Here is a 10,673-nt window from a genome sequence, read left to right on the forward strand (position 1 = left end):
TCTTTGGGAAGAAATCCTTAGTTGCCTTTTTAAATTAGAAAAGAAGCCAAGCCTCTCTATATTTAAAAATTGAAGATTGATTACCAAAACCCTATATGCTAACTAGAAAAGTAGTTAAGACCTGCATTGACATAAATGCCACTCGTGCTCTCGTGATAGGCTTGCTACAGCCAAATAAGAGGCGGCTGTTCTCTCTCTCTGCATCATGAGCCGAGTTTTGGAAGAAAATTTAAACTCATTCTCTGCTTTTGGTGATGGAAGGCAGAGGGATGTAACAAAACTTGTTGCTATTGTTAAACAGTAAAACTTGTAATCTGTTGTTACTCAGTGATATGTACTTGGTAGTCCTCCTGCACAGTACTTCTGATTTGCTTTCTGATGGGCCTTGTTGGAAGTTTAATTTAGACGCTATGGTCTTGCAGAACTTAACAGTCTGAACTTTTTCACAGGATCGTCTCTATTTTTAAGCGTTTGTCAATCTACGGGTTTATCGTTCCTGTAAGTTGGGATTTTGAGTACTCTTATCATTTTGTGTGGATAACTGAGAGATTAGTTCCCTAATCCCATATAGACAGTTGGAGTTCTTGAGATGACCCTTTTAACTTAGATTTAACTTGGGCGTGAGCATCACAAGACACTGACATGTCTCTGAACAGGCTTATATTCAGAGAGCTCCTTTTACTAAATGCCTAAAAGGTGAGCAGAAGTTCGGTCCCTACACTAATCGCACGGTATCCCAAAACTAGTAATTTTGGCACAAAACTCTTCTGTTGGCTTGACCAGATTAGGAGATTCAGCTCAGTGCCAGAATTCTGTTAGAAGCATTTAACAACGTAAAATCTGCTTGGGTGAAGCTTAGTGAAACACACCGTCCTGCTGATTCGCTTAACATTTCTGTTTTTTCAAAAGTGCTTTGTACATGTGATGCTTTCCGATGGTTTTCCTGTGTCATGTTTTCCGAGAAATTTTCAAAGCACTGTATCAAGTTGTAGAACACCTTTTAAAGTTCAGATGGTTGCGCATTCAGACATACGTAGCTAGTCTTGGTGGACAGCTGGTGATCTGCAGAGCACCTTCAGGAAGTATGTAAGTATTTTCATATTGAAGTGGCACTTGACAGTGCCAGTGCTGCATCTCAGCCATGAAGAAACTTGCATCATCAGTATTTAATGACTGGCTGCTTCCCACTTGGAACACGAGGTTTGCAGAGATCCCCGAAAATGGTATTTGTCATTTATGGGATGTAACAGATGGGCAGTTCAAGGTACATTTGAAAAAACCCAAACACAACCAAACCAAAAACCAAACAATTGGGAAGGGTGGACTGTTTGTAAGTTTAAATAAGGCAGGTACCTCAGAAACAAGACAATGAATCATCAAAAAAAGTCACTGGGGTAGTTAAAGGTCCACATTCCCTTAGCTTTCTGTAACTTCTCTGGGTTGTTACTTCCTGCTGATTCCCTATCCTTGACTGACCTTGGGCTAATTGCATACGCCAGCACGAGGTTACACTTGGTATTTTGTCTCTTCAGATGGCAAAGGCAGCTTTTTCTGAATGGAGAACCATGCAGATGAGACGCAGGCATTTAAGGGGAATACTAATGGTAAATTAATCCTTAATGCTAAACAGCAGTGAAGATTAAGTTGTTTTGCTACATTATGCTCAACTCTTGAAAGTCTGAGAGTTATTCAGTCTGTTGATAAATGGGGGGGGGGAAAGGGGAAAGGAATATCAAGCAAATAAAGATCCCTTATTAGAATAAATAACAAACATGTAAGAATTAAATTTCTAGTGGAATAGGAGAATTTTTTTTTTGGTTTTTTGTATGTTCAGTTTTGTGATTATTTTTTTTAATGTAGTTTTAGAAGGGGAAAATAAGATCACTTAAAAGTTCAAGGGAGAATGTGGTTTTAAATCAAAGCAGTTCTGCAATCCTAAGGTATACATCATGAGAGCAAGTCTCAACAGCCAAAATGTTGATGAAATTTCTACTGAAATTATACAAAATTTATATAACCCTAAGGAGATTATACATGCGAAATGAGTGGCCACTCTGGATTCTGTAAAGGTTAGGTGTCATCAAATGAGAAAGGGCGAAATAACATGAAATGTGAAGGAGTCTGTCTCTTCTGAATAAATTGCTTTTGACCTGGCTGCCTTGCTAGACCAGTATTTTCACTTCTGCCATTGTATCTGGAATAGTGTTGGGCAGCTGACTGGTACCAGATTTAAAGCAACACTTTAGCCCACTATGTCAATTTAAATTTAATAAGTAAACTTTTACACTTGGACCAAAGCATGAAAAGATACAGGAGACTCGTCTGTGAGCAAGTTCAGTGGCAAGAGCTCTCTCTTCTTCCTAGCTTAAGGTTTTATTATTATTCTGTTTGTAGGAAAACTTGAATGCTTTCACTGCTGGTTAAATTGCTGCGTACATGATGATTAGGAGATGTACCAGAATGTTCAGTGCCATTATTTTTTTGTAAAGGTAAGGATTTTCTAATGCTGTTCTCTGTAATAAGCATACTTTTTGTTTTATTCAGAAACTCTGAACTTACTGTAAAGCTGTTAGTTGGCTAGGTATAGCCAGATTGCCTTGCCAAATTGCCACCAATTGCCTTCTGTAAGGTCCAATTCTGTATTTATAATCAGAATGAAATAATTACAGCTTTTGTATAGAAAATGGAGATCAAAGTAGAGTACTTTGATACATGGCTCCCTTTGTGATGAACCATGGTATTAGCAACAAAGTAGTTAGTATGTAACAGGGAGAGACTAACAAGTGTTTTGACTGGTGCCGCAAAATTCCTGTAAGCACTTTCAAAGCTGCTATAAATGGTTTCTGGTGAAAAATGACTTAACTAACATTGCACTTTAAATTTGTCTATTGATACTAATTTTTAATTTTTCCAGATGTGAATGGAAAAGCATATTTGCATGCCTGCTAAGATAAGGACAAAGCTAATAATTAGAATTCATGCTTAAAAAAGAAACTTGAGTGCATGAGGCCATTGTGCTTGATTTTAGTACTGCATTTAAGTTACAGTAGTATAACTTGTAGGAATTGTTTTATCACTGTTTTGATTCTCATTTAGAAACAGATTTCAGACTTGGGGCCTCTAAAAACTTAATTTGTATTGGAGGATTTCAGGTACTGAGCTGTCTGATACGAATCTTCTAAAAATGAACAATTTTGTGGAAAGCAATGTAAGATGACAATACAGCACCTGGAAGTAGTGATCTTGTCAAAGTCCTCAGTCTTATTTCCAAAATGAATATAAAATGTCACTAGTTCCTCACAAAATAAAGGTTGTAGAACGAGAACTTTTGTCTGGAATGCCTTACAGAGAATAGAATGGAATTATTTAGGTTGGAAAAGACCTTTGAGATCAGCAGGTCCAAACCATAAACCCAGGACTGCCAAGTCCGTCGTTACACTGTGTCCCTAAGCACTGCATCTATGGGTTCTTAAAACACTGCCAGGGATGGTGATTCCACCACCTCCCTGGGCAGCCTGTTCTAACGTTTGACCACCCTTTCTGAGAAGAAATTTTTCCTAATACCCAATCTAAGCCTGCTCTGGTGTAACTTGAGGCTGTTTCCTTTTGTCCTGTTGCTTGTTACTGGGGAGAAAAGACTGACACCCGTCTGCCCACAGCCTCCTGTCAGGGTGTTGTAGAGAGCGATAAGCTTTCCCCCCAAGTCTCCTCCACGCTAAACACCCCCAGTTCCCTCAGCTGCTCCCCATAGAACTTGTGCTCCAGACCCTTCCCCAGCTCCGTTGCCCTGCTCTGGGCACGCTCCAGCACCTCAGTGTCTGTCTGGCAGTGAGGGGCCCAAACCTGAACCCAGGGTTCGAGGGGCGGCCTCACCAGTGCCCAGTACAGGGGGAAAGATTTCTATAGAAGAATCGGAATAAAATATGAGGGCCAATTTCTTCAAACCAACCCCCTCCTGATTTCTGATGTTACAGATATCAGGAATACTCTATAAGAAGGTTGATGTGAATAAGATGTGAATAAAAAATAAGATGTGAACTCTAACATTAAGGGATTCATTTCTATTGTAGACTAAGAAACTGATGTATGTATGTCAGTGGAACGTAGAATAATTGAGAATAAGGAGTGGTGGGTCTGGAGAATTGTTGTGATTCTGTTCACAGTCGATTTAAAGATGGCTGCACATTATTCCCCAAAGCAGGGGAGTGGTTCTACTGTGGTAGCTGTGGCTTGTCCCAGGATGGGGTTGGAAGAAGGGCCCCTCGTGGCTGGGTGTGGGAGAGGAGATGTGTGAGCACTCTGCGGTGATTTCAAAGCAATGTTCTGTTGAAGACAAGCTGGGAGAGGGGGAAATGGTAAGAGGGGAAGAAGTCTGCCCCTGTAACCTGGGTGGGTGTGGAGTAAGAGATCTTGCATAACATGGGAGAAACATTTTTCTGGGAACAGGTACAAGACAGAAACATAGTAAAATTCTTTGCATGTGTAAGCAAGCCTTGAATGTCACTAGAGTATTTCACGGGGCCTCCGCAGGTCTTTTATCAACAAAAGTTGGTATGAGTTACTGAAGGTACTTTTTTTTTTTTTTTCCCCTCTGGGATACATTTCTCGTCTACTTCCTTGAGGGCATTTTTGCCCTTAAGTATCATTTATGTATCAGTGCCAAATTTCCACCTGTAGGATAACTACAAGTTGTGTTGATGAGTTTACGGAGTTTTTGCGGAAGCTTTGCCTGCTTCACCTCCCAAGGAAACTAGGTATATGAAAATTTAAACTATGGTAATTCTGCGAGACAGAGTCCAGAACCTTTTTATTAAAAGTTTACCACAGCATATTACACGGATTTATAAATGTATTATAACCAATTCAAAAATAACTTTTGTGAGTCTCCAGCCAAGTGTGGCATTCATGGTGAGAGGGTTCAGTGAGCTGAGACTCCCTTCCAAAGCCAGCAAGAGAGCATCCTCCATGATGGGAATTAAAGTCTACATCAATGTTTCAGCTCATCTTAAAATGAGGGTAGAAGATAAAAATTTTGATGCCTTTCTTTTTGCCATGGAGGTGATCAGATGGGATAAGCAGTCTGGCATCAAGATGCTGCTGAGAAGTCTAGTGTCCACCTCAGTGACAGCAGAACCAACCTCTGAGGTGAGATGGAAGATTGCACATCAAGGTAGAGAGCCAGGAGAAGGCCTCATGAGCTCGGCACCTCTACTACTACTGTGAGACTTCTTTGTAGAGTGGCCACGCACCAGATGAGGGTTGCTTGGCCTCAGCAGCCAGAGGTGAGGTGTAGGCCATGAATTCACAACACGTGCGTTAGCGGTAGTTCATCGCAGGGAACGATGTGACTGCTGCAGGTTATTCCCACGCCGAGTAGCAGAGAAAGGGCGTGCTTCCAAGAGGATAGATTTGGTTGTGACTTCTGGCAGCTGGTTCTGTTCAACGACCACAGTGAGTCAGAAAGCTGGCAATAATTAGTCAAAGATAGTGGATGTGGATAATGTTAATAGGGATTAATTACAAGAGGTGGTTGGCTCTCTGGTAGTAGAGATGCTGTTAGGACTATGGGAAGTGTATGAAGCTGACTTTAATCGTCGAGTTGCAAGTGCCAATTACAGCAGCAGTTGAATATAGTTGTAAAGGTATCCCAAAGGCTAGCAAAAACTGAAATGGTATTTACAAGCAGATGTCACCCTCTGTGATGAAACTGCAAGGGGGATCGCTGCCGCACAAGTTTTAAGCAGCTGATACTAGGTTCCTCTGGCTCTCAAGCCGCTGTCCCATTCACACTTGCATGATCACAGGGGTGTCAACTTATTTTTTAAATGCTGGGTCTTTTAAGTGAAAACCGTAACACTGATCTGATGAATGCTTCGGTATTAGCATTGGTTGGTGCTTGAGGTCTATAGATCTTGAAACACATGAAATAACATGTAGAAAGCAGCCAGCAGCACAAATGTTGCATTCTTACAAAATGCCATGACTGATTCAGTTTATCACTGATAAAAATAGCCTTGTTTTATATCAACAAGCATGGAAGATACCAACTGTCTCCTTTATTTTGGGAAGCAGACAATGTGTTTGGTATCACATATCTCTTTACAACGGTGCATCTGTCATGTTTAGCAGATTGACACCTTTTATGTTATTGGACCGTGAATAAAGGGCTCAGTTATATATTATTTTTTTTCAAAACTGGGTGATCCCCCTTCCCCTCCCAGTAGCCCTATTTTCACCAGGTAAGAACAAGATAGCAAGAAGCTTTACGCCCAAATCCCATTTCAGGATTCTTTTCGGTGCTTCTCATGCACGAGCCTTCCTGTTCCTAGTACAGTCTGACAAATTCTTTGATGGCAGTATCCCTCAAGCACTTTTAAATACATTTGTTGCAAACAACTGCAACCGGCTCTTGACTACCTCTAACGATTGGTTAGAGTTTAGAACACTGTAGATGTTTGAGACAAACCCTGGATCTCCCTGACAGGTGTTAATGTATGTTTACCGCCATTTAATATTACATTGTTTCAACTTCTCAGCAACTTTGGACTTTCTATTTTCCAGGTGTTCTTTCCACATCAGCTCTTCCTTAAGTGGTCTTTCATGTGGCCCTGAGAAGCTTTTATGATCATTATAAGCATTTCAGAGTTTTATCGTTATTTGCTGGACAGAATGAAAAATCAAATAATTCCAAGGCTGAGCAAAAATGGAGATGTATTAGGGTTTGTTACAAACCAGATAGGATTTATCTTGGCCTCTAGAACTTCCTAACAAAGGATATCTGCATTGGACATACGCCATATTTCATATACTATACTTCACTAAAAAGACATCTGATTTTTTTAGAAGTAAAGCACAATGGCAGCCTGTGGTTTTGTTTGTTGCAAAGGCTGTGACTATGCTAACAAATTAAAAGGTGCCAGGGTGCAGAGCTGAGGGCTTGAAGCCCACTGCTTACGCTGTTAGACTGTGGTCAGCAGGGTCCCTGCACCCGGTGCAGGCCAAGCAGCGCTCTCCCAAGCAACCCTTGGCATGGGTCAGGGGTTAGCTCAACCCCAGCTGACAATGCAGGTCCAGCCATCCTGTTTTGGTGGTTAAAAGAGTTTAATAATATGGATATGGCCATCAGCATGAGGCAGTTGGCCTCAGAAATAGAGTGGGCACTGCTAATCTTCAGTTTACTAGTATGGGTAACATTCGAAACTGAGGAATACAAGTACTCCTTACCTTCTGTATACTGGAATTCAAAATTTTGTTGCCTCCAAGTATGCCGTGACCTGGCCTCCTACAGAGAGTCCTACGCTATTAGAAACACCCAACAGCGAGTGAACCGAGAGGCATACACATCACTCTCCTGGAAGGAGAAAAATTCAAGGACGCTGGCTGCTGAAAAATTTCAAGTCAAAAATCAGGGTTGGGAGTATATGGGAACAACACATTTCAGAGCTAGACTCGATCTGATGAAATCTTGGATGCACAGGGAGTGGCAGATTGTAAATCAGAGTTTCAGTTGAGTGTTTTTCTAATTTTACTTGAATGTTAATTACTTAGTTTAGATTAAAAGACCCAAATAAAGGGGACTTAGGACTTATAATTTGGACTGTTTCGCTAGCACTTGTAGAGGACTTCAAAAGAAAAGGACTTTGAATGGAAAAAACAAAGCAGAGGTGCCACTATGCTGTTAGAATTTAAGCAGCATGTAGTGTTTTGTTTTTAAATGGGATGAGGTAGGTAGGTGAATTACTTCCTGATTACTTCGAAAATAAGTTTTAAGTAACAACTTAAGCAGCACCAGGGCTCAGGTCTGGGCATTAGAAATCAGCTGCCTATGTTGTTAAGACTGTGAGCAACTGCTGTGCAGGGTCTGAGGAAGAGCACCACCATCATCGTAGAATCATCATAGAGTGGTTTGGGCTGGAAGGGGTTTCTAAAGGTCATCTAGTCCAACCCCTCTGCAACAAGCAGGAACGTCTTCAACTAGACCAGGTTGCTCAGAGCCCCATCGAGCCTGACCTTGAATGTTTCCGGGGACGGGACACCTACCACCTCTCTGGGCAACCTGTTCCAGTGTTTCACCACCCTCATCGTAAAAAAAAATAATCTCTTCCTTTTATCTAGTCTAAACCTACCCTCTTTCAGTTTAAAGCCATTAGCCCTTGTCCTATCGCAGCAGGCCCTACTAAAAAGTCTGTCCCCGACAGACTTAAAGCTCCCTTTAAGTATTGAAAGACTGTAATGTCTCCTCAGAACCTTCTCTTCTCCAGGCTGAACAAACGCAGCTCTCCGTCTGTCCTTACAGGCGCAGTGCTCCATCCCTCTGATCATCTCTGTGGCCCTCCTCTGGACCCTCTCCAACAGGTCCGTGTCTTTCCTGTGCTGAGGACTCCAGAGCTGAATGCAGTACTGCAGGCGGGGGTCTCAATAGAACAGAGTATGTTCAACTTCCTCAGGTGGTCACATACCCAATCTTCTCTTACAGTGGAAGTGACTTCGCTCCCCTAGTCCCCATCTTGCAGTCCATCCAATTGAGGGGTGTAGGAAGAGAGGAAGCCAGGGAAGACCGAGGCAAAAACGTTGAGTGCCTCAGCCTTCTCCTTGCCTGTTCTTACCAGTTTGCCGATCTGGCAAAAGGAATGTCCTGCTGGGGTTTGAGAACCTGCTGTAATGTTTATGGTAACCAGAAAGGTCAATACTAGAAGTTCAGGGGGAACCTCTGTGATTTTAAGTTACTGACTCAGAACTCTGGTATAAATCCATCCTTCCTTAACTGGGGCATTTAGCTGAAGAATAGACAGCTGACCTAACATTTTCCTAAGGGACTGTCCAATTTTTTTATTTTTTCCAATTTTAAATGGCTTTCCTTTAGCATAGGTGACTTACCCCGGACTTCCGCTAGTTCGTCTGCTACTTTCTCATTTTCTCTCTACACTCCTTGTTCATCCCTTAAAACAGCAAAACGAAAACTAGAAACACCTGACAACCAGCAGGCTCTGCAGGAAGCATGTTTGGCAATTCATTATGCAACTCTCTTTTCTGTTCGTACAAAACAGATTTTCTCGAATTCTCTGAAATGTAACTACATCCTGAAATTTGAGCTTTGAGATACAAAGATTAAGTCCCGATGAAATTGTGATTAACAGGATCCATGTGATCATTTCTTTTAAAACCTCGGTATTTTATTTTCAATGTTACCTAGATTTCGTGTGGATAATTCCTCTTGCAGCTCCACAGAAACTGCCCTTGTTCTTTTCAAACCCTATGATTTTTATGAATTGTATTAGACTACATGGGAGAAATAATGTTTTCTATTTTTATTTCTCAAAGTGTGGGAATTTGGTATTGTTCTTTATTGCTCAGATTTAGAAGAAAGTAAAGTGTGAAAACCTTAGCTTCCATTTCTAACAGATAAAACTTAAAACATGTCTCAAACTGCTTCTTAAGAACAAAAATAACTTGCATACAAACAAAAAGAACCTTGGTATTTTTACAGAAGGATTTTGAAGGGTCCCAACTCCTCAAATGCTGACATACAGGTTTGTCGTGACTTATATTTTAACTAGGTGATTCAAACTGTAGTTGTATTTAGGTGAAAAGGTCAATGAATCCTACAGAGTCATTTCTCTTTTACAGCACTTTCAAACATATATACAAAAAAACCTGACTATATGGACTAAATAAACATAGCTTTATTATAACCAGAATAAACAACTCTAAAATTCGAACTATGTTAAAAAATAAATACCTGTGTATTTCTTTAAATGCTCAATCTCACCTTTGTAAGACATCATTTTTCTTTACATTAGTTGATTAAGTTTTAGTGTTACTCAGTGCTGAAGGGCCTGCCAAGAGGCAATTAGTAGTAAACTTGATCTGAAAGATCAAATTCAAATTTTTATTTGATCTTGGAAGTCTGAGCATTAATAAAATGCACGCGTGCAGAAACTAGTAGTGTGTTAACGCTCCACAGCTTGTTGCAAGAACACCCATTAGTGATGAGCTGACCCAAAGCTGGGTGAGAATGTGTGTAACAGTAATTATAAAATAACATTCACATTATTTTACTATTAAAAATGTAGATATTTAATTCTCCAACAGTAGAAGTTTCTGGGCATCTAAAAGACTTCTGAGTATGCCCAAAGCTGCCTGCTGTGATTAGCCCATAATCCACAAATCTCCTTGTCTCGCTTGCACACCCCGTTCAAGGAGCATTCCCAGAGCATGCTTACCAAACTAGGTCCCAACCAGAGTGGTGGTTCTGCCTTCCATCCAACGACTTCATAGCTTTCATCTGCTCTGGTGCACAAGGGGATCCAACTTCCATTAAAACTCTTCCACAGGGAAGAGAAAATAGTATTTTGTACTTCTGAAGAGAACGAGCTAGCCACCTTGGTAAATATCCTTGAAAGAGGGTTCTTCTTAGCCCCTGTTAAATAAGCTGCTCCACTTTGCATGGGAAAACTGCACATTAGTTGAGCTACAGTGATCACAATCTTTTAATCTTGTGGTAGGTCCTCACCTGGGAAAAGGGAAGCACACGTGCCAATCTCCATCTTACATTAGTATTGCGTTAAAAACAAGGAAGCAAACAAAAAACCCCTTAACCAGCATCACGTATATGCAAGGGTCATTTGTGGTCCAATCACAATTCCTGTCTCTGGTACTCTTAAAACCTGTAA

This window comes from Falco cherrug, chromosome 6 (genome assembly GCF_023634085.1).
Source record: "Falco cherrug isolate bFalChe1 chromosome 6, bFalChe1.pri, whole genome shotgun sequence".
Classification (NCBI taxonomy): Eukaryota; Metazoa; Chordata; class Aves; order Falconiformes; family Falconidae; genus Falco; species Falco cherrug.